The sequence below is a fragment of the Callospermophilus lateralis genome, chromosome 6 (assembly GCF_048772815.1).
Source record: "Callospermophilus lateralis isolate mCalLat2 chromosome 6, mCalLat2.hap1, whole genome shotgun sequence".
NCBI lineage: Eukaryota > Metazoa > Chordata > Mammalia > Rodentia > Sciuridae > Callospermophilus > Callospermophilus lateralis.
The window spans coordinates 158,186,086-158,211,526 of record NC_135310.1 but is presented as its reverse complement, the minus strand read 5'-3'; positions in this window follow the sequence as shown (position 1 = coordinate 158,211,526).

Sequence of the window (25,441 nt, the reverse complement as noted above, 5' to 3'; positions counted from 1 at the left end):
ATCATATTTCACACTTTGATTCAAGTGGGATATGAACTCCCATTTTTACCCTGTATACGGATTGCAGATTTTCTTTAGCCATCCAGAGTTCCTGCCTTCGTCCTAGTGCCAGTGCTGGTGAAAACAAATGTGAAAAAATTTATAGTGTTGCTGAGAACCGGAGGAAACTTCGCCTGAGAACCCGAGGAGACTTCGGAGCTGTTGCTGTTTCTGCTACTACAACTTAAGCTAGCTGCCTACAGAACTTACCTGGACTGTGATTTACCTGGACTGTGAGTTAATCTGTTGAGACACTGCTTTACCTGGACTGAGATAACAAACTGTAATCTACAACAAATTGCAACTCAATATCTTTGCTAATGGTGTCATTGCTGGTATAATTTTTCCAAGGGCTTCTTGCATGGAGCCATCAATTAGCTTGAAATTGTAACATTTTGTATCCTTCCTTTCTGTTTCTAACAGGTTATTTATGGTGTTTCTGTAAAAAACACTATGGTCGTTACTTAAATTAAACAAAAGGGGGAAATGTTAAGGTCTGTAAACAAGTCAGATTGGCACCTGTTATTTTGCCAGAGAAATGTTAGAGTCTGTAAACAAGTCTGGATGGCGCCTGGCAAAATGCCAGAGGGAGTGGTTTGTGAAGTAACAAAAGCAAGCCATTAAGTGTGGAGATTCCTTATTGGTTGACTGCTGTATCTATTTTATGCTAATTAGATAAGCTGTGTAAAATGTATAAATATCGCTCAGATCCTACAATAAATGGCTTCCACTCCTGCTGCATCAACGTACACAAGTTATTCGTCACCCCCCGGATATTTTGCTGCAGCCAGACTGCGGCAAGAAGGTGTCAGCAGCAGCCCCTGCCTGCACAGCCCTGTCCCCAAGGGTGGCCTCATGGTCACTGCCTTGTTCTGTTTGTTTTCCTGGAGTAGCTGCGCTTGATTTCTGCCATTGTTTTCCAAGTGTGACAAGGACATTACGCTGTTGTCTCTGGCACTGTCTCCTTTGCTCCATCCACTCCCTACCTGCCTACATGCAGCCTTCATTATTCATCAGTCCACTCAAGATTACTTGTTGCGTGTCATTGCTTGGTAGGGATTTTCTAGAAAGTTCTATCCAGAAGGGGAGGTTTTTCATGTCTCTCTCCTGTGAAAATTTTTTGAAGAGTCTCTGGCTTTCGAGAGAAAGCCCACAGGGCTTGCCCCTGCACCTCTGGTGTCCAGGACCCTCAGATCACCGGTGTTCCCTCAGACTTACCACGCCTTTGACACGAAGCCTGGACATGAGCTTCCTCACCACAGAGTCTGGCTGCCTTTGCATGTGCTTCAATAGTCAGCTCAGGGGTCACTTTCTCTGGGAAGTACCACCCAGTAGTTGCTGGTAGAATAAAGGAAGGGATCAAAACAAGAGAGGAAGGAAGGAAGGAATTCCTGGTTCTATTTCCATCCTGCCCCAGAGGGTTTCCCAGAGACTTCGATTCTTGACCAGAGCAAGAAGAGTATTGGTCAGTTTCCAGAATGCTGAGGCAGTTTTCTTTTTCTCTCCCCCCCCCTTGTTCTTTGGGAAAGTAAATATGACATTTTTCTTTCTTTTTTTCTTTTTTTTTTTTTTTTGCTGCTTTAAATGCTTTATTCACTCAAAATATTCAATACAATTTCACTTTATAGGTTCTTAATCAAGAAAACAACAATCCTTAATGCTAGGCACTGCCATAGACATAATCACTTCACAGCAAACAATTCTAGATTAATTTTAAGCACTGCAAAACACACTTTTTCATGACAGTCTAATGACAGACATTCCCTCTGCAGGCCAAGTTCACAAGTCTCAAGCCTCAGGCTTTACGTCCAGCAGATGCACACTCTCTCAGACTGCAGAGACCAGGTCCGGAACCAAGGCAGGCCTTTCCTGGTGTGGCGTGGACGACCTGTTGAGGACAGGGTCGTAGGGAGAAGCTGTGGCTCTCACCAGGGTCCAGACGAGGGGGCAGAGTTTGAGAGCAGTGAGGACCACACAGAGGATCAGGAACGATGACAAGTGATGGGACGTCAGGTCCTCAGCAGGCTGTCCAGCTCCAGTGCATCCTTGTTTCGGCTGGCTGAATCCCTGTTCATCAGCTCTATTATTTATACTAAATTTGGGGGGCTTTGACTCCTTTTTCAATCCTTATCAGCTACCATTGGATTTCTTTTCTTTTTTTTTTAATTCCTCTTTTCTCATTTATCACATTTTTCTCTAGGGATGGTGAAGAAAATGGACATTTCCAACTCAGGTACGTTGCCAGCTGAGAGCGACCCATATTTGGCCTTGCTCTGAGGTGTTCTAGAGTCTTTGTTTAGTCAATGGTCTATTTTAGGTACCTAGAAAACTAACATAAGTACCTTCACATGCAGAGAAAAAAACCACCAAAGAGATAAAATGATCTAGTCAAGGATCTTTGAATATTAAGGTAAGAATTTTTTTTAATAGCTAACCAAGAGCTCCAAATGTCCCTCAGGAACGGAGGCTGTCTGGAAGGAGACCTGCTGGGGTTGGAGGGAGAACATCAGAGGCTTCCCTGCCTGGCATCCGAGTTGGCTCATGGGGATTCCATAAATCAACCAGGCCTTGGCCACAGGGGTCAGGCACTCTCAAATTCACCTGAATACAGTGCTGTCAAGCAAGATTTATTATCTCCTCTCTCAAATTTATTCCTGTTTAAATGTTCCCTTTAAAAACATTATGGTAACATCTTCCTCGCCCCCACCTACTGTCAACTTGCCGTAAAAATGCTGATGGTTCCCAGATGCAGTTATGGCCTCAGGAAATGGTAGCTCCTGGTAGTGTTCCACACAGTTGTTACCCTTGATTTGTTGCCCTTTACATAGCAGTGGGGCTCCAGATTTTTACTTTCACTTTTCATATATGTTCTCTACCTGTGCTACTCATTTCTAAATGTCCTGAAGAAAATGCTTATATTTGAGTTATCATTTTTTTTCTTCCTCCACATCTTGCAAAATATTTTACAGATACAAGTAATTAAATAATGGTTAAGTTACTGACAGAATGGAACGAAACTCCTTCCTGAATATAAGGGGCAGAGGATGCAATGTGATTCTCACTTTTTCTACATAAAGCTCCACTTCTTGTGGGTCTCATCATTGCACTGTCTGGGCAGAATCCGGTTTTCTCATTGGTCATCATAAACTGCACGAAATAATGAAGTGATATTAAGTCCTCCTTCATAAATACTCACAAAATATAAAGTGGCCTTCTCATATTACAGACTCTTTTCAGCACTCACAATAATTTTTATTTAAAAAATTTGTGCAAATATTGAGCCAATGGAATATTTGGGAACAAATTGAAGTTAAAGCAGCTGGTCTTTTAAATTGTGTTACTTTTTCCCCCTAGTGCTAGGGATTGAACCCAGGGGTGCTTAACCACTGAGCCACATCCCCAGCCTGTTTTAGTTTTTCTTTTGAGATAGGGTCTTGCTAAGTCGCTTAGGACTTCGTTATGTTGCTGAGGCTGGCTTCAAACTTGCAATCCTTCTGCCTCAGCCTCCAACGCTGCTGGGATTATAAGTGTGCACTACTGCATTCAGCCCTGAACTTGTGTTACCTTTTAACTGGTGTTGGAAAATAGACTGTTCAAAGTTCACCTTTTCACATTTTACTAAAATTAAGACCTTTTGTTTGTCCTGTGGCTAAAGGTTATTTCTTTGTGTGCAGCAGAATGTTTTTCATTCATTCAACATTTTAGTAACAACAATCAGCATCCTAAGAACCCAATAATGCTAGTTGCCAGAATTAAAAGAAATAACTGATCTTCTCTGCAGCAAAGATGTTTGAAACCCTAAAAATATACTATTGTATAAAAGCCAACTGGTTGCCATTCCCTGTATTGTTTTCAAAAGGTAACGGTGAGGATTAACTGAGGTGGTAAAAGTACATCCTACTGGACAGCGTTTATGGAGTCATTTGGATTTTTGAATTCTCCTTTCCTCATAATCAAGTGCAATAGGATTTTATTAGTCTACACAGCTGAGGACCCGCTCCTTGGGCTTATCCACTTTCATTCTGAAGAAAGTGCTGAATGGAGGTGTGCATCTCCGCATTCTCAGGCTGTCACCATGCCTTCCTCTGGATTTGCTCTCACACTCTGCATGAGCCGAGGGTCCAACGCACATGACCACAGGAGCAGGCAGCCCTGGCGCTCAGCCCAGTTTTTGGGAGGGATTCATTGATGCCCAGTGGGGTTTCGGTCAAGATTACCTCAGTATCCAGAGTACAACACAGTGACTCTGACCTCCTATCCCTCTTACCCTCCACGATTCTAAAATAAGCCCTTTCCCAGATTGCTGTGAATGTTGATATCAAAGAATTTCAGCATGGACTAGTCTACATTCTTGTTATGTCTGAGGTCTGCCTTCACCTTTCACAGCGGGGATTCATCTCTGGAGAGAATGAGCTTGTGTACATGACAGTGTGTTTTAACTCCTCGTGATAAAAGCAGTTTCTCCCCAAACCATTTTGGCACAAGTCTCGGTGTGGAGAAGGATGGACTATCAAGTTCAATCAGAGCTCTTGTGTATACCCCACCCTGTAGACTGCATTTCTTATTTTAAAAACATAGTTCTGAAGATTGTGTTCTTATTTTATTTTATTATTTTGACTTCTACTGACTTGCTTTCTCACACCCACCATGCAGGTTTCTAAATCAGGGACCAAAATCACATTGGCACCCAAATCTTGGTGCCTGGCTTCCCATACCCGGGGATACTCGGTGTGATGGCAGATCTTTTGCAGCAATGTCGGTTGCGGTTCCAGGAGCTCCCTGTTGGCTTAGGTTAAGAAACCAACACACTAGCATAAAGCAAGTAATGAAAATGAAGATGATCCTCCAAATGAGGAACTTCTGACTTTCTAACTCTCAGCAACCTCACCTTCACTCTTGAGAAAAACGTACGCCCAGAGCCTCTGCTCCCCTTCTTCCCTTCCTATCTGGTTAGTGTACGGCCGGTTCTTCATATTGGTGGGTTCCACATCCCCACATTCAACCAACCATGGACCCAAACAGGTTAAAACCTTGGGCTTGTGCTGAACATGCGCGGACCTTTTTCCTGAAAAATGCAGAAGTCCGTACATGGCATTTATATGGAAACAGGTTCTGTAAGTCACCTGCGGATGAGGTGGGAGTGCAGGAGAAGGTGTGCTCAGGTGGTATGCAGGGACTCTGCCACTTTGTAAGATGCACACAAGCATCTGCAGACTGGTTTCCAGGGGAAGTGCACTGGGACCAGTGCCCCAGGGTTGCTGAGGGACAATGGTATTCTCAAAGAACTGGAGGCAGCAAAAACCACCAAATTGTGCTGGAGGTAACGTGAGCTAGACCTCCTTTGGTGCAGGCTCTTTCACTTGTCTGTTAGCAATGTACCAGGGCATGTAAACTGCTGGCTAAACACAGACCATGTGAGATAGAGCCAGGGCCGCCAGCAGATCCCTGTCCTCTGCCAGCTGTGACCTTGGGCCTGAACTCTCTGTAGTTTATTTTCTTATGCATAAAGTGGAATTGATAATACCACATACCTCTGTGTATTTTTATGGATTCAATAAATTGATAATCTAAAGCAATTAAAGCATTAACTCATAAGAGATACACAATGAGGGTTATCATTGCTGCTCTTATTATTACTGCTATTATTATTATTCTAAAAGGAGAGCTTTTGGATAAATTTTTGTTTGTTTTGTTTTGTTGGTGGTACTGGGCATAGAACCCAGGGCTTTGTGCATGCCAGGCAAGCACTCTACCACTAAGCTACATCCCCAGCCCAGATAATTTTTTTTTTATTAGGCACAAAATCAATACACTTTCCTGGTAAGCATTTCCCATTGAGGATTTTCCTGGTGAGGATTGAGTTTTAAATACTTGTACTTTAAAGGTATTATTTGAGAATATTATAATATTAACATCAAATAATGCTGGGAGCCATCAGCCAAGTAGGTATGACAATTTCCTTGCCAGCGTACCCCCATGTTTCTTTAGTGGAAGGACTCATGGAAATAGGACATTTTGCAGGACATTGCATGTAAGGTGACCTTGCTCAAGGACCAGGGTGGATCCCTGGGTGTTTAGGGTGTTTAGGGTGTTCCCCCTTTAGAATAGGGCGTATCCTGCTGCTGAGTTCCTCTTGAGTTCTTAGGGTCAGACAGTATATTTGGGAGACAGAAGCCCAGGAGTAGTGGATTTGGGCAGAGTGTGGATTAGGGCAGAGTGTGGATTTGGGCAGAGAATGTGGATTCCCCCAGAACGTGCTTGAGACGGCCGGTGTGAGTTCGGGAATAAAGAATTGCTGTTTGAATCTACAAGCTGTGTGGAGACTCGTGATTTGTGCCCAGCTAGAGACTGCGGCATTTGGTGGCCCGTACGGGGAGCCCCGGGACACTCGGGGGTAAGTGACGAAAAAAGCTGCCCGTCCATAGATAGGACGGGAGCAATCTGCTCGTCCCTAGGCAGATAGGGCGAGAGGAAAAATGGCCATTTCGAGAAAATGGAGAAGATTGATGCAGTATGTTTGTGTCTTGTTCTGTCTTGAAATGTTGTTTTGTCTTTGTGACGAAAATATGGAAGGGGTGAGAAGTAAATTACTAAGGGAAGGAGGCACCCCAGTGGAACCAAGAATAGTTAGAGCATGTGTTGATAAAAGCCCAGAAACTCTAGTCAGAAAGACAAATAAAGTTCAAAAGAAGAAGGATTATCAGGAAAAAAGTTGCAGCAAAAGGCTATTACTGAATACTTTTCGATACCGGAGGGTGCGTGAAACGACAAGGCGGCTGCCACCTGCCCAAGCTGATCATGGCGCAACAAGAACTTTCCAAGCGGCAGTTGCCGGCTCTTTCACTGCCGCAAGCCCAAATCCAGACCTGACCTGGAGGCACAGTCTCGAGGGCTCTTGCTTCCTGTGCCCGGAAGCAGTTTGAGTCCGGACACTCCCCAGGACCATCTGGGGTCATTTTCAATGCCAATAACTAACTACAATGGGTCTCCCACACCTGGAGGCTGATGAGTAATGAGTACTATTAAGGCTTATTTCAAATGTAAAAAACATTGAAATAATGTACTAAATTGTTCAGAAGGTTGTTTTCTTAGTGAAATGCTACAGGATTTTCTTTAGCCATCCGGAGTTCCTGCCTTCATCCCAGTGCCAGTGAAAACAAAGGTGAAATAATCTACAGTGTTGCTGAGAACCTGAGGAAACTTCAGCTGAGAACCAGACAAGACTTCGGAGCTGTTGCTGTTTCTGCTGCTACAACTTAAGCTAGCTGCCTGCAGAACTTACCTGAACTGTGATTTACCTGGACTGTGAGTTAATCTATTGAGACACTGCTTTATCTGGGCTGAGACAACAAACTGTAATCTACAACAAATTGTAACTCAATATCTTTGCTAATGGTGTCATTGCTGGTATAATTTTTCCAAGGGCTTCTTGCATGGAGCCATCAATTGGCTTGGTATTGTAGCATTTTGTATCCTCCCTTTCTGTTTCTAGCAGGTTATTTATGGTGTTTCTGTAAAAGACACTATGGTCATTATTTAAATTAAACAAAAGGGGGAAATGTTAAGGTCTGTAAACAAGTCAGATTGGCACCTGTTATTTTGCCAGAGAAATGTTAAAGTCTGTAAACAAGTCTGGATGGCGCCTGGCCAAATGCCAGAGGGAGTGGTTTGTGAAGTAACAAAAGCGAGCCATTAAGTGTGAAGATTCCTTATTGGTTGACTGCTGTATCTATTTTATGCTAATTAGATAAGCTGTGTAAAATGTATAAATATTGCTCAGATCCTACAATAAACGGCTCTCATTCCTGCTGCATCAAAGTACACAAGTAATTCATCACCCCCCCCCCATATCCTGCTGCAGCCGGACTGCGGCAAAATAAGATGATGCATCCTGTTTTGAAAATGATCAGATAGGTTTTATTAGACCAACATTCTCACAGATATTTTTAAAGATATCCAAAGAACAAATATTGAAAGCTCAATCCTGGGAAAAACTCACCAGGGAAGTATAATTGGTGTTATTGGTCTTGATATGCTAAAAGACTTATGCTTTAAATTTAAAAGACTTAAATTTAGACATTAATGAAGTTTAACGAGCCTAAGGAGGTTAAATTCAAAGAAAGCCATAACTAGGTAATCTCAGTCAACTGCTGAAAGTCAGCAAGGTAAAAATTCAAAAAAGGATGCAGAGAAAAACACATCATTCCTGGAGGAGAGACTCAAAGAGTTCTGATTCATCATCAGAATGACAGAGTTCTATTGCCAGTGAGACATGACCTGCCAAGTGAGAGCAAAGGAAAAAGGTGAAATAAAATGTTCACATTTAAAAAAAAAATGTGAGAATCTGCTACTTGGAGATCCACATTACAAGCAATTCTGAAGAATGTTTTCAGATTGATTGAAGAGCCCTGCAAATAATATATGGGGTGATACTTGAGAACTTTGTTTAAAAAGATGTAAAAAATGATTTCCCCCCAACATCGCTTTCACTGAGCAATTTTTCACTTATTGGAATGGCCAGAGTCCCAAAGAGCAACACTACCAGTGCTCACGAGGATGGGGAACAATGGGAGCTCGCATTCGCTGCTGGTGGGAAGGCAAAATTGTACAGCGACTTTGGAGGACGTTTCAATGTTTGTTACGAAAACTGAGCATAGTCTTACCATACGACCCAGCGATCATGCTTCTTGGTGTTCACCTAAACGCACTGATAGATCATGCTACCCAAAAAGCTGCGTGCTCTTGTTTCGAGCAGCATTCTTGAAAATTGCCACCACTTGGAAGCCAACAAGATGTTCTCCCTTAGGTGTGTGGATACCCAAACTGCAGTGCATCCAGACAACGGAGTGTCACTCAGCACTGAAATGACAGGAGCCATCAAGCAGTGAAGAGACATGGGAGAAACTCAAATGGGTGCTACTCAGTGGATGAAGCCAATCTGAAAGTCTGAACTCTGTGTGATTCCCAGCACAGTGCCTTCTGAAAAAGGCAAAGCATTAAAACAACTAGTGGCTTCCCAGGTTGAAGGAAGAAGGGGAAGAAAAGTAGCAGTACATAGGGTGTTTAGGGCAGTGAACCTCCTCCCTAGGATACCAGATTGGTGGGTGCCTGCCATTCCAGTTCCGGGCTGTGCTGCAAATTCTGAACCTTGGGTGCTGCTGATGTGTCAGTGTGGGTTCATGAATTGAAACAAATGCACTGCTCTGGTGACAGATATTGAGAGTCACAGAGGATGTATGATTATGGGGGCAGGAGATACTTGGGAATTCTTTAATATTTTTTCAATTTTGCTATAAACTTCAAACTGCATTAAAATAATAATTATAAACAAATTACTAAATGGTAGTGATTATTAGGAGGATATGAAAAGTCTATTATAGATTCTGATATTATAATTTTCTATAGTTATAATATTTCTTGAGTTGTGGATACCTGATTATTCATCACATAATTATAATTTTTTACTTATCCAAAATCTTTAATAAGGTTTTAAGACATATTAAATTATTTTTTTGCAATTATTAACCTTTTTTTATGCCCATTAAATGATCGAACCAATTTCAATTCTTCTATTTTTATATTGTACTCCATTTAAGTCTCTCAACCTTATTTGTTTTGGGAAAAAAAAAAAACATAACATTAAATATTAACTAAAACTCCCAAGGTTGTTAATGATATGCTTTATTTTAAGAAAGCTATTTTTGGATTTAGAAAGCACAAAATAGAAATTTTTAAAAATCAGCTTTTAAAGATAATCATGAATTTTGAATGATAAATCCAATGTGAAAAATAACTTTTTATAACTATAAATTTAGCAGTTTCATATTAACTGTGCCTAAATTCTAGGGTAGCTCATTCTTTTTTATGAAGTAGGTGGGTCCTTAAAACTTTTGATATCATTCACTTAAAACAGTGGTGAATTCAACATACGCCTTATACCATACTTGTGTTTTCTCTGTGTACCATGCCTCCTCACACCCCCAGAGACCCACCTCCTCCAGCCACACCCCACCTGCTGAAAGCTACCACCCAGTTACTCTGTATCAGGGATTAAAACACTGATTATGTTAAGATTCATAATCCAATTGCTTCACCTCTGAACTTTATTGCATTGTCTCACACATGAATTTTTGAGGACACTTCATATTTAAGCTGTAACACTTGTAATTTGGCTTTCATGGAGCCTCATTGCTTAATAGAAAAATGAATATAAATTGTTCATCTAAGAGGTGAAGTTTCATTTTATCCTAGAAATACTGATTCCTGCTATTGTTAATGTTGATGTGTATTTTATGTAGAAGCTAAACTCTTAGCTCCCTGAGGACAGAGTATCTGACTAAACCACAGTCTCAAAGCTCTTCAAATAGCCTCCTCTCTTCCCAAATGAGATATTACTTATTGAATGATAGAAAGAATGAACAAGGCAATGTCACTTATTGAAGTGTGCTTTAAAAAAAGTCACCTTGTTTGTTTGCACCACCCTATAAATGTCACATCTTGTGTATAACTGATTGTATTATTCATTTAATAGCTTTACACAAGTGACTGTGTCTTTGTGGCCACATAATATTTTAGCTTGTCTTTTTCATTTATATTTTTAAATTTCTCAACAATCATCTTCAGGTCTTTGTCACTTATTTCTCTCTAGTTCCTGCATATGAGAGAGAACATTTGATCCTTGACTTTCTGGGTCTGAATAATTTTACTTAGCATGATGTTCTCCAGTTCCATCTATTTAGCTGAAAATAAGATGATTTCATCATTTTTGTGGCTGAATAGAACTCCAAAGTGCATATATACTATATTTTTTGTGTCCGCTCATCTGTTATATTGGTTTCAAATCTTGACTATTGTGAATTGTGCTACTATAAACATTGTAGTGGCTATATCACTGTGGCAGGCTGATTTTAGTTATTTTGAATAAATACCAAGGAGTGGGATATCTGGGTCATATGATAGCTCCAGTCCTAGTCTGCTGAGAAATCTCAACACTGCTTTCCAGTGTTGAGAAAGCACACTGTTTGAATGTACAAACACTAAAACAAACAAACAAATGAAAGACATGATCCAATCATTATCCAAAACACTTTGTAAACGGAATTTAAAAACCAAACACTAAAAAAAAGGTGCAATCAATAAATTGACAAATGATCCAAACAGATACTTCCCAAAAGAAGACACATAAATGCCCCACAAATACATGATAAAGTCTTCAACATCTCTAGCAATCAGGGAAATGCAAATCAAAACTGCACTGAAGTTTCTTCTCACTTCAGCTAGGATGGCAATCATCAAGAATACAAACAATAATAAAAGCTGATAGGATGTTTTGGATATTGATTGGGTCATCTTACTTTTTTGTTTGTTTGTCTTAGTGTTCAGTTTTTAAGTCAGTTTTGACGTAGGTTTTGACTTGAGGGCTTCAGCTAACTCTTCTGGTTCTGTCAATAATGGACAAGAACGTCTCAAGATAGCTTTGGGTAAATGCCAATAAAATTATTCTATTTTTGCAGATGTTTAGATTTATCTGTATCGAATTTGCCTCTGAATACATGTCTCCATGTATAATGATCTGAAGTTAAAGGATGAAAGCTGTTTTTAAAAGAAAAAAGAAAAAAGGCGACATTCAGAATCTTTACTGTAAATTATACACTATACAAAATCAGTCCAAATTGTTCAAACCCTTGGACATTCACAGTGTTATTATGCTCAGTGTTCAGAATACTGTATAATTATCCCAGTTAACAGCAGCTTGCTAGTGCTGATCTCCAAAGAAGAGATGCAAGACTTACAGAACTAAAATAAGTACAGATGTGGGTCCCGGTTTTGTTCTCTGACTCAGCATGTGAAAAACCACCACTTAATTCCAGGCTTCTGGCACCGCCTAGTTGAGATGTTAAGCTGGATGGATCAAGTGGTGGCTTGGTAAGTGAGAATTTCTGGAGTGAGCTGAAAGGCCAGGGCCGTGGGTGTTACAGAAGCCCAGTCCCTTGATGGGAATGGACATTTTTCTTTCATCTTGAAGAGCTTCCTTTCCCTCTATCTTGTCCGTTTCCTTTCTCAGCATGGGAAAGCTATTAGACAAAACACTTGCGCTTTTAGTGATGCTTTATTCTGATTTATTAGAGCAGCTGAACATAACAAGAAGAAAAGAAATGCTTGCGAAGTGGAGGAGAACTGGGCAAGTCCAGGGGTAGCACTGTCTCCAGAGGAACCTAGGACCTAAAGTGGCACTGGATGCCAACAGCCAAAACGAAAATGTGTGAAACTGTTTTTAGTAGTGCTGATCATTGACCCCTCCTGGCCTTACTTTGGTCACCGCCACCTGGGGAATAGAAGGAAGCTCTGGTCCAGTACATGAAACCTTCTCCCAAGAATAAACCTCCTTCTGCCAAGGGCTCCTGGGGGTCCTGTAAACAGGTCTTCGCTCTTCATCGTATCAATTAACAGTGGCCTGCATAAGTCACAGAGGCAGAGCTAAGTCAGAGAGGGAGAGCCTGGGTGGACGTCCTCTTGGCACAAGGAGACTAACCTACACGGCTCACTTTGTTACAGTGGCACCACCAATCTGGAGATCCTGGCGGACGATTCATTCCCATCATAATCATGGGGGACTCCTGCAAGTGAGCCTGAAAGAGAATCGAATCCTCCGTTTTTATCTTCTAATTTGCCATGTTCTGCTTAAAGCCTCACAGCACCTGAAGGGTGCAGAGCATTTGTAATCCATTTCCAAAGGACTGAACTTTGAAATCCAGCCTACATCAATAAGAGCCACAGTCCTGGACATTTAAGCATAGTTAGAAGGGGTCGTCAGGGAGGAGGCTGCTTTGTCCTGAGCACATTTCTGAGTTGGTTACTCGGTGGTAACTGGAGCTAATAGGACAGTTCTCCACGGGCAAAATGAATCTGAGGGTTTGAGGCAGTGATCCAGATAATCCAGGCAGACTGCCCACTTTTGCCTGGAGAGTCAGGGAAATTGCTGTGATTCCCCACTTCACTTAGATGGAGAAAGCCCGGCCGGCTTTCTTCAATGTCCTCGGTGTCCTATTAAGCTCTGAGTTCCTCTTCTTGGTCTTCAGGCTGGGGCTGAGCGTGTCGGTGGGAGCTCATTCTCTGCGGCTCCGGTTTGATTGCTGTTGAACTGGAGAGAACTGAAATAATAATTCTGTTGAGCTCGCGGGAGCTGTAGGGCCACGCGGTACAGTCCAATCAGTCTTGTGTCATTTAAAATGATGCCCTGTGACTAGCAATGACCAAATGCTTCCGTCCTGCTCACTCTGTCATTTCCTCCACCTTACAGATATTTATTAAAAGTCTATTACGTCCCTGTTAGGGTCCATAGTAGCAGTATGTACATGGTTGTCATGGATATTGGTCATGTCTTCTGGCCACCTTAGCCCCTGAGCATATTTCATGTGTCTTGAAAATCCCACACATTGTTCCCTGTGCCTCTCTCGGGAAGCGATCGACTCACTTTTCCAGCATCACTTTGTATTTCTGATGTGAGCTTGGTTTTCAGAAGGAAGCTAGTGGAAAGTCACACATCTAGCAGTTGGTGGCAGCTCTGGCTAAATTCCAAAGCAGCAGAGGTTTGAATAGTGATGAAGGAAGAGTTGGGCATTGCCAGTGTTGGCAAGAGATGCCCAAGGGCCACTGCTCAGGCTGGCAGTGCTATCTCCATAGACCTCGCCCTACAACCGCAGTCACTGTTCCCGACTGTCACCTCTACAACTGTGCTCTGTCTCCCCAAGGACCCTGATAGGCTACCCAATAGCTACTGGGAATATATAATTTTGTAAATAAGCTAGCTGGAGATTGTCTCTCTTCTTTGGAATATGGTTCTGTGGGGACCTAAGACAGTGGTCATTTCTATGGAGGGAAGAAGGGTGTAAGGAATGGAAATATACGTGAGTCCACTTGACCCGAGACTCCTAAGATGAGCAGGTCTTGGCCCACATTTGGCTAGGGCTGCCTAGAATTAACAGAAATGTGTTCTTTGAATAAAGACTGATGGAAGCTGCTACATAGATAATGAGTAGATTGCTGGTAGATGGATAAAACTCTGATTTCACTTGTGATCTATGATGATTTGCTGGGATTAAAAAATTGGGGGATTTCAAATTTTAAAAAGTTGGAGTTTGTGTTCATTTGCTACATTAGGGGAATTAATGCAATAGACAGACCCTCCATTTGCAGCAGTTCAACAAAATAATAGTTTAATCTTCCCTCATGTAAAAACCTGATGCTGTTGGGACCCCTCTGGAGGATAGCTCTCATCCAGGAGGAGACTCAGGCCACATCATGCAGAATGCGTGGCCTCCAAAGCAACTTCCTGTGGTGGGGAAGACAGGAAGGGGCAGGATGTCCTTAGCTGCCTTTGTTCAGAAACGACTCCGTGTTCCTTTTTCCAACCTGATTTGTAGGAGGCTGGCGGATGCTGAGAACCAGGGGAAGCTTGGTAAGCTTCAGCGCCTTGGCCAGTGGGCTCTTGGGTCATTCAGTGCCTATTTCATGTCTTCTTCCCACGTGTAGAATGAACACACACACACACACACACACACACACACACACACACACCCCTCCCCAAGGGGGATGACTAAAGACCCACCCAGTTGTCACAATTAGCTCAAGTTCCACATCTCTGGATGCTCCCCGTCTTCCCCATCATGTCCGGATGGTGCTCTTTTTGCTCCTGAATCCTGTGGACAAATGCGACCCGTTGCTTGGCCTCTTCCCCTTTCATAATCCAATATCGAGTGTGGAAACAGGGAGGGGCTTGCCGCAGGCACACGCCCGTTGTGAGGAAGGAGGAATGAAATGGCAATTAGGAGATCACGCTGAGCGCAGGTCACAAGGAGCCCTGTGGTGAGGGAGGCTCTGGGTCCCATCAGGCCTCCCCCGGCACAAGTTCCCTGGCCCCTCTCCAGGAACAGGCCCCCCGTCTCCACCCTCCCAGATGCTCTTCCTCTTCCTTCATCCTCGTTGGCAGTCTAGAATGGGTGTTGAGGGATCTTCTCATTTGCAAGTTGCCCAAGTTGCCTTGCCTGCTTCTCCTTGGGGGGCTCTGGAGACTCAGGGCTGTTTCAGTTCTCAAAGCATCAAGCCTTTTTTTATGTCAAGTGATTTGGTTTTTTGCTAAACGATCTACTTTTCGCTCAAAAACTTAGTAGGCTCCTGACCTGTCTTCATCTATCTTGTGTCCTGCACCAGTAAGTGTCCTGCACAAAGTTCCTTCTGAAACCCGAGACGTAGGCTGATCTTCCTTCCTTCTTTTCTTGCTTGGATGGCAGCTTCTCTCATCTCAGCTGAGTTTCTAGTGGACTCTTCTTCTGCACCACTTCAGAACTGCGGCCCCATGCTGTATTCCAACCAGGGCTGCTCACCTGGTGCCCTTCCACAAGGCCCTCTCCACAGGGGCCAGCGTCTTCTGCTCTCTGTCTTGGGTTTCTCTGGTTTGACATCTTCAAAGACTGTTCAGCAATCACATAGATACAGCCCAGAAAGGGACTGCCCAGACATGCGTGCCCATGGACCCCCTCTAACCCAGTGAGGAAGGGGCCCGTGGGCAGTCTTCCGCCTGAGTGCACAGTTCTGAGGTGAGCTGCAGGGGTCTCCTCAGAAGATCATGCAGGCTGACCGTCATTTGCTCATGGCTGAAGCCAACGCCAAAATGAATGTTTTCCGTTGGTTCTTTCAGTTCCTAATTTTTTCATCCATCATTCCTTTAAATCATTTTCCAAATGATCTATTTGTATGGAGGCCTTCAACTTCAATTCTGATTTTTGGGAAGGCACAGGAAAAGTAGCAGCTATCCCGAGGCTCTCTGGTGGAAAGGAAACTCCTTTATTACAAAGTTCCACCCCCCCCACCCCACCGGTCATTTTTTCCAAATGAGACGTTTCACAGAACTTTCTCCACTCAAAGACTTTCATTTGGTTTCTCTTCTCTGACTGTTTTTTTTTTTTTTTACTTATTTATTTGTTTGCTTGCTGACTTTATTCTCCACATCATCCAAGTCCTGAATTTCTGAACCTCATCTATTCCAATTGGTTTCTGCTTACCCAAAATGCTGATAGCTTTTTGGACCTCATTTCACCTCCATAGTGTGTTGCCCACTACATCAATAGTAGCCAATTCACAAAACGCACTTCTGCTTTCCAAGGTCTTCCCCTAAGTTGCAAGAGCAATAGGCTCAGCCCCCTTGCAATCACAGGAGACAGTGCTGCTTGATATCTTGGGCCAGCTAATCTGAATGCCTCCATTCCTTTCTCCAAGACATCTCCTCCCCATCCACTTTTGAGCACTCACCGGAGAGCATACATTTTATGATACAGCAGCATCCAACTTCAAGTACTAATTTCTACTTTAGGGTATTTAACAGTGATGGTCACAAGCACAAAGGCTGAAACCCGGTGATGAACATAATAAAGGTGCGTCCCACACTCATGCTGTCCCAAGCCGGTTGGATCCCTTCCCCCACCTTGCAGATGGGTCATCTGGTGTAACTGGCCTTCAAGCTCTCTGTGCTGAGGAGAAGCAGGAGGGAGACGCCCAGCTTAAGACAACACACATTGTTCTGGTCAAGGTCTGTGTTCCACAGGCTCCGATTCCTATGACTTCTCCCCAGAAGGGATTTAGAAAGCAGTGATGGGTGTTTGAGCTTGTTCCTTTCTACTGCTCTCAGATGGGTTTGGTGCTGGGAGAGTTTGTAGACCATCCAAGAGAAAAACAAAAACAACAATTGCCTTCAACTGGTGGCCCTGCTGTTGCAAGGTCCTTGCCCACAGGCCTGTTTCTTCATGGTCTTGGTGTCCAAGTCACTAGGCGCTTCCTGGTGAAGGACCTGAATTCACCTGCTTGAAGAACCTCTCCTCTTCCTCATCCTTTCCCAAACTCACCCCTGCTTTTCTCCTGGGGAGCCAGGGTACTTCAGCTGCTGCAGATTTTCAGGTTAACTGACCTTCTAGAGAGAGTTTAAAGTGAATTTAAACTCCCCAGTTTTAGGACCCTTATCTGATGTGAGGTTCAGACTCCTATCACCTTGCCGCAGCACTCCGCCTCGCCTGTAGCTGACCGCTGCGGCTCCATTGCAGAGTGTGGTCTCTCGGATGACGAAGGAAGATCCTCTTTACAGACTGATGAAGTGGAACCTCCAACTCCACATGTTGAACTTAATCTTTGTGGACAACTAATAATGATCATCCTGCCTCCTTAAAATTCTCCAGACCCCAGATAATTTCTCCAATTCTTCATTTTGATTGAGTTATACAGTCTGTGAAATGTTTAAAGTCATATTTGATTAATCTTTCATTTCAAATATAGGGTAGCATTTCCCCATGGAAAATCGTTTCTTCTTTCTTTCACCAAAATTGGATTTTTTTGTGCATGGACGGTGGGGGAGGTGGAGACTTGAGATGGAATTTGGAGTTGCCTTTAAAAAAAAAAAAAAAGATGGTTCTTTTTCCAGCAGTCGTCAGTTTCTCAGAGTTCTCGCTGCTGTTAAATCACTTACTGTACAAGATGAAGTCTTTCTTGGTGGAGAAGCAGATGCATTTCAGCTGCCATAGCAGTGAGATTCACTCTTAGAAACAGATCCCTGGGCATAGCTTCCGTGGGCCCCTGACTCCTCTGGGCTGAGGGGAGTTTACTGTCAAAGCACCACACAGACTTCCTTCCCCAGCACTTTAATCCAGATTCACAATCTTGTCCTTCTGACGACAAGCATCAGAGAAAAAGCAAATCTTTTTTTTTTTTTCTTTTTTGTTTTTTATAATCTGGTCCTTTTGCATTGACCACAGCCCCCTGTGTGGCAGAGCTTTATACAACGGGTAATATTTGTCTTGTTGGCCATGCATGTTTAGCATTTATCTAACACTGCCTGTACGTTTCAAAGATTTCTGGGGTAGTCACTGGATGTTGATGAGACTGAATGAAAAGAATTCTAAACATATCAAAAGGAAAGAAAAGGGGCCAGGTGGTTCTCTGACGGCTGTTAAATGGGGGACTCCAACAACACAGAGGAGGGTCTTAGGTAAAAGCACATTTTGGGAATGTCATTTGCTGTGATGTTTGTCTCCCACACTAACTCTCTCTTCTGGGTGGCTGTAGGACATCAGGGATATGTTCTCACTGAGATGGTCGTGTGGTAGGAGAGCCAGGTGGCAGAGGGCATGCTTCTGCGGGGTCACCAGATACCAGGTTCACGGATGAGCACAGGAGAAGGGCAGCAACGAATCACTAGGATGGCCAGATTAGACTGGCTGAGACCAGACTGGGCCTAGGAAGAGGATGGGTAGAGGAAGAAGCTGGAAGCTTCAGTTCTTCGTGACCTGGTGTGCTGTCAGAATTACCTGGCCTTGGGCCCTCCTGCTGGGTGCTGGCTGGGGCTGGTCAGGTGGAACCTGGCTAGCACAGCAACTTTTCAAACAATGGCCCAAGTGAGTTGACCCGTCTTGGAATATCACAGTATCCCATCACTTTTATTAAGATATGTGTGTATGATTTCAGTGTTTGGAGATTGGCAACAAAGACACACCATCAAAATTTATCATTGAGGAAAAAAAAAGTAGCTTTAAATATGTTTGTTAAAGGGAAATAGTACCTACCCGGTTTTAATTTATACATATTCACTGATATTCTGACAAACCAGCTTCCTATTTTCAAATGGCACTCAATCTCTGTTCTTTATTCTTTTTGTAATCTGAATAGATTTGGCAATTACAAAAAAAAATAATAATAACTTGTGAAAAGCTTACTCCAAAGTTTAAAATTCAAATTAAAAATGCCTTCCATCAAGCACACACTCTGATAGGGCAGGACACACAGAAGTTCAATACCCATTTTCTAAATGTTGACTGCCGTCTGAGTAGCCCAGATGTCTTCTGAATTAGCAGGGTTTTCCTCTTTCCCCGTCTGTCACTGTGAATCTTCTCTCTTTGCCTATTTATTCGTGCACACACAACAGCAGTAATTGGAAATTAAGTCTTATAAAATGAATATCCATCTTTCTGTTACTTCAAAGCCACTTTTTGCTTTTATTTGAAGAATTAATATGCTCATTCTCATTTTGTGGAAATGCAGACAAAACACATGTCTCTTCTTAATTCTATCTATGAGATTAATATATCTGTGGGATCCTTCTGCTGGATTTGAATAAAGATTCAGCTGCTGTTTTGAAAGAGCAATGATAATGTAGGGCCACCTTTGGGTGCCTAACACAAAGCAGGGACTCCGCCACTAGGAGGAACACAAAACAACTGAGTCTGAAATCGTTTAGCACCTGTGTTTCAGGTCAATTTTGAAAAATGAAAATAAGACCGTCATTCCATGTTGACTGAGTGGGATGGTTGGAATGGCAGTTTCTACTCATTTTCTGTCCGGCTTAGAGGAAGGCAGACTCTGCAGCAGTTCACAGCAACCCCCTCTCCATCTCTAGGGCAACCCCTGGATGATGCTCTAGCCTGGGGATCTGACCTCAGGTCACTGCACCACAGCCACTGTGGTCAACAGACCTGTCCACTTGGTCCAGACTGGCGGATCCTGGCAGGGGTCCCAGGAGGAACAGCTCTCCTCCTCTGTAGCATTCTCTGCAGGGAGCTGGGGAGCTGCAGCTCTGTCTCCAGCCAGGGCCCCCTCTGCTGCAAGTGCTCCTGAGCTGCCGCTTCTCAACCTCACGCCCTGAACACCAGGAGACCTGGGGACCTCCCTTCTCTGTCTGGGAGAAGCTGAGTCCTCAAGACCCCCCCCCCCCAGAAGGATGACTCATGCATAAACCTGGGAGACGTCTCCTTCCCTCCCCCAGAGGCACAGGGCCATCTGCAAGGAGCAGCTGTCCCTTCAGGAACAACAGGCTGTGATTCCCAAGCCGACTCCACGTGCATGAGAGTCTGTGCGGGTCCCTGTCCTGGTTTTAAAAACGACTTTTTAATAACTTTGACTCTATGATGACAGTGGGTTTGGGGTTGTCTAGCCCCATACACTTATTTATTTCTGATTAACAAGAGTTTCCAAAATATGTCCAATTTAATGTTGAACATGTCCTCATAAATTCTTAATTATTATTTTCTAAAAATTTAATAGATGGGTCTAAGATTTGGGGATTTTTTTTCTATGAAGAAAAAGATTCCATGTCTCTTTAGAAAATATTTTCTGGTGGTCATTCATAAAGATGACTTTCATCATGAGGACATCTCTCTTTTCCCCACTTTTTTGTAGATTTTACTATAAATATAGGAGATTATAATACAATTTTAAATAACTTTGTTCTTAATAAAGCTTTTATAAAAATGTTGTCTGATTTTCTATCTAGAAGTTCACTTAATAAATAAAATAGAAAAACAAGAATCTTTCTGTACTTTCTACTTAATGAGGCAGTACTCAAGTTACCCTGTGACATTTGTTTCCAAGTGAGATTTGTCACTCTCTTCAATTAACATGGGAGAGAAAAGAGAAGGAAAAAGAAGCACACCTGGGGATTTCTGAGTCCTGACTCAGAAAACGGTAATGAGTAGGTAAAGAGTATGAGAGAGATCACAAAGTGGTTCAGCCTAATTTCTATCATGAAGATTATTTTTAATGAGGTAACTTTTGTAGAGAAAATGCCTTGCCAGAAATTGAAATTGAATAGCTATGAATAATAATCATCCATCTGGGATTTTAATATTAAAATTATGAACAGAGAGAAACATGTTTTGTATTTTAACATTATTTGGGGGCAAGAGTGCTTCCCTCCTAACCAATGACTGGCTATTCTGTGACGGCCCTGTCCTGGAATTCTCTCCTCCCTCCCTCAGCACCTGAGGTCCTGGCCACCTGCTAAGGAACAGGGCTTTGGACCAGAAGAGAGAACGCCACCCCACATCTGGAGTCTCCATCTCTCTGTCTCTTTCTTTGCACTTCATGACTTGCGAGCTATTTCAGGGAGAGATCTTGATTGAACTACATTTGGGTTTCCTGATTGAAGGGATTGGAATGTGCCTGAGGAAGCAAAATTCTGAAAATAAAGTTGGAGACTCAGTGCTAAATGCTCGGCAAGCTGTTCTAACCATCTCTGCAACTGGGAAGCGTTGGCTAATGCCTCTCCTGGAGAGCAGCCCGGGCTAGCTCATGTCCACACGTGCAGTGGAGCCTGTACTGAGCTCTCAGGACTCTCCTCCTCTGGCCGATCTAGTGGACAACAATTCCAGTTTCATACAGAGTGTTCGACAATAATACTTCGGCTTCTGTGTGTGGACGATGTTGCGCATCACAGCCTAGTGAATAGGATCATCTGGGAACTTCCAGTGCACACTTCCTCTGTATAAGACTGTCCAGACACATTGGAAGCCCCATTCCGCTCTGCCTGGTTCCTCACAACACTGGAGATGGGTGACCTGCTACAACCACCCAGCTGCACAGCCCCTCGGAGATGGGTATGACCCGCCAAGATGCCAATCAACCTGCTGACTACAAGACATCATGAAACAAGACTCCGTCCTCGAAACCTTATCCCTGCCTTTAATGTACCCCCTTACATAAACCATGGGAAGCATTTTCTAATTGTCTAGCTCCATCTCCTGGGTGGACTGGACCTATCAGGGGCTCCAACTTTTTGAAACTATCTTTCTGACTTTGTCTTTGTTCTTCACTAATTATTCTAGACTTGAGTTTCTTAGGCTTAACCCTCTGAGCAGACAAGAATTCCCTAGTGAGGTGCTGGCCACCCATGATATTTCTTCATTCATTTAAATGATAGGTAGAAAACTCAGCTCTTCCCAAATTTTTATTTTAGTTGAATGATTGGATCCATATAGAAATAAACTTTTCTTCTTCTAGAAATTCTTTAGTATTTGATTATTTGAATATAGACATAAATGCTATATAGATTAATCTTGCTCATGAGTTGAATACTGCCTAAATAATTTTTGAATAGCATGCCACCGTAGAAAAATTTGTTAAATTTTCCATAAGTCATAAGAATTACTTCTTAAACATTTTCTTAAGTGTTTTAGATTATGAATCTTTGCCCTTAGTTATAATACCAATATAAGGAAAGTTCATAGTTCTTTTTTAATATTCATTTGTTAGCTGTAGTTGGACACCATACCTTTATTTTATTTATTTATTTTTATGTGGTCTTGAGGATTGAACCCAGGGCCCTGCATATGCTAGTCAAGTGCTCTACCACTGAACCACATCCCTAGCCCAAAGTGTATACTTTTATTTAGGGTTTTTTTTTTAATTATTATTAATTCTCTTTCTGACACTTTTAAGTGAGTTGCCTTCTGATGAAATTAGGTACTTAGTCAAACTATTTAAAGAAAATGAAGAATTGGAAACAAATGAGAAGTATGTGCTATGATGTCCCTGAGCAATGAGCTTAAATTACACAGTCAATAAGCATTCCATTGTAGTCTTACTGCTAAAGATCAAGGGTATAAAGCATGTCATTGTATGTGACAATTCAACCTGAATCAAGACGAATAGACACTGACCCTGTAGGTAAACATTGCTAATCACCACATGAATCGATGTGCAATCTGAAATGATCAGAGTCCCATGCTCTTTGGCAGAGTTCCATCAGAGGGAAGAAATACAACCAGAAGAGAAGGAGGGAGGAAGGGGGTTCTGCAGCACCTAGGTGATGCTGATGGCATGGGGAGAGGGTGAGTTTCTGGCCTCACATTTTCTTCTGACATTCTTTCTAGCATCTCATGGATTTGCAATGGTCTTCTGAAGGCTAGGAAACTCTCCAAGCTCAGCTCATTGGTAAAAATCAGTTTGAATAGTAAATACTGAGCAGACTTTCTTCTCAGGGAGAGAAAATAAGGAGGTGAAGAAATACAAACCTGGCCATGGAAATGCAACGGCCTTGGGTTGCCCATAGGTGCTGATATTGACTCAGGAAGGTCCCTGGAGACCAGCGTCAGGAGAAGCACCAGGCAGGCTCTTGAGCAACGTCAGGATGTCAGTACCAGGGAGAGGCTGGAGGAGGAAGCTCAAGACCAGCAAGGTGATCACGCCCAGGGAGGACGGCCCTGTCTCAATGGTTCTTTCCAGCCAGGATCCCCACTGCTGAGGCGCAACTCTCCCAATCAGGCTGCACAACAGGGAGCAGGCAGTCCAAGAAACCCTCTCCCAGGCCAGACGAGAACATAACCCACACTCATCAAATGGTAATGCAAGGCCAGAACAAAGAGCTGGAAGAGCAAACTCATTAAAAAATAATGTCGCACACTTAAGAAAACAGCTAGTAGGAAGATGGGGACAAGATTTTAAAATGTTAGGGAAAGGTATGATTTTTCAATAAAGAAATAATAAGTACCAGTGGACAAATTGGATACACATGGTAACATTGTGTTTAAACATTTTGTGCCTCCGCTGACAGGGACTGGTCATCTGACGTCAAATGGACAAGGACTTCTTATTCTAAAACTTGTTCTTGTCTGGCATGGTAGTGCATGCCTATAATCCCAGTATTCGGGAGGCTGAGGCAGGAAGATCATGAGTTCAAAGCCAGCCTTAGTAAAAGTGAGGCACTAAGTAACTCAGTGAGACCCTGTCTCTAAATAAAATTCAAAATAGGGCTCTGGATGGGACTCAGTGGCCAAGTTCCCTTGAATTCAATCCCTCACACCAAACAAACAAACAAAAAACCAAAAACTTGTTCCTATCATCTTTACACATGCAGGTAGTTTGTAACTTTGTTTTAATTAAAGATGGAATTTTAAAGTTTTACAAAATGTTTTCTTGCACAGTATTTTAATTGGCCTTTATGGCAATGTAGTAAGATTTGGCAAACTATGTTTCTTTAGGTTTATAAAGGGGGATCCTAAACCACAAAATTGTTAGGTGCTAAAGTTCACAAGATTTAAACTCTAATTTGCTTAAAAGCATAATTTTGGTGGAACTGGATCGTCTTTCCATGAGATCACTGTAGTAATGTTTATGCCCTTATGTTCTTGGATTTTATTCTACCTTAAATATGTATACAGTGCTAGAGGAAAGGCCTCTGAGAAAGTTTGCTGTAGATTCTTTCCTTAAGGGCAACAGATGACAAGGGTCTAAATATGCACAGATGCAAGATGGGTTAAATAGTGAAAACTGCACAGACCACTGAGGCACGCCCTGCATGTGCTATGTGAAGAGCCAGATTGAAAAGAAGTGGATGTCTTCTTGATTCATATGTAAAGATGAGACATGTTCACGACACATACTACGGCAATGCTTTAGGGAAGAATGTTGTAGTTCTGTGCACCAAATTGCTAAGTGAGGGAATGCTTCTCAAGGGGTCTTGTTTTCAAGTGAAGTTTATGCAATCTTTTTATTTTTAATTTTAATTTTATTTTATTGTTTACTTTTATTGATTCATGTTTTAAATACACGACAGTGGAACTCATTACAATCCTTATTACACATATAGAGTACAATTTTCATATCTTTTAATATAGAGTATGTTCACACCAATTCATGCCTTTATACAAAAACAACAACAACAACAAAACTATGCAACCTTTTTAAACTAAGTTTTGTGTAAAATTAGCAATTCTAAAAGTGAAAATAAATCTAAAAGTAAGATGATAAAGATACATGACTATACAAAATTCTTTCTGAGCTTATCTTCATATATGATATCATAAGAGTTTGGCTTATGGGTCTTCTAAAAACTCTAGCAGGTTGATAGAAAAGTTTCTTACCCATGCCTCTTAGGGAGAGCAGTCCGAAGTTCTGTATTCAAATCACAATTCTGCCATTTCTTCAGCCAGTCACCGAGTACAGCTGAGCCTCAGATTTCTCATTGATAAAATGAGAGCATTAGAAATAGGAAGAATCTGTTCAGTGGATCAGACAACTTAAAAATCAACCCAAAACATGAAAATCAATGCACTTCAGTGAGATAAATGAAAAACTCTTTTCTGAAGAACTGTGGCCATATTTCTTAGAAATATATTTGTGAATATTTTCAAGAATATTTTAAAATGTCTGGATATGATTAAATGTCCTATAAAGAGGGGAAGGGCCAGGCTGATCACCAACCCCAAACTTGGGACAGGGGACAAATCTATAGCACTGAAATTGGAGCTGTTTTGTCAGATCCCAACTGAAGGTGAGCAGAGTTTAAGAGCACCATATGGCCCTTACACTTGTCCTTTAGTTGGGTAAGCATTATTACGACCATTTTCATAGCTCTTTGTTTCTAATTCATCAACTCAGGTGTTGGGGTGTAGGTGGTCGCCTTGTCGGCTCACCTCATACGACAGTTAAGTTTTGTGTGTTGTGACATAAACCATGAGCACACCACAAGTTTGTTCACAGACGTTCTTACATCACAGCTAATTGAGCCTTTCCTCCTAGAAACAAAATAACCCATGAAAATATAATTCAAATTTGCACAATAGTTTCCCTTTATCAAATATTTAGTGAA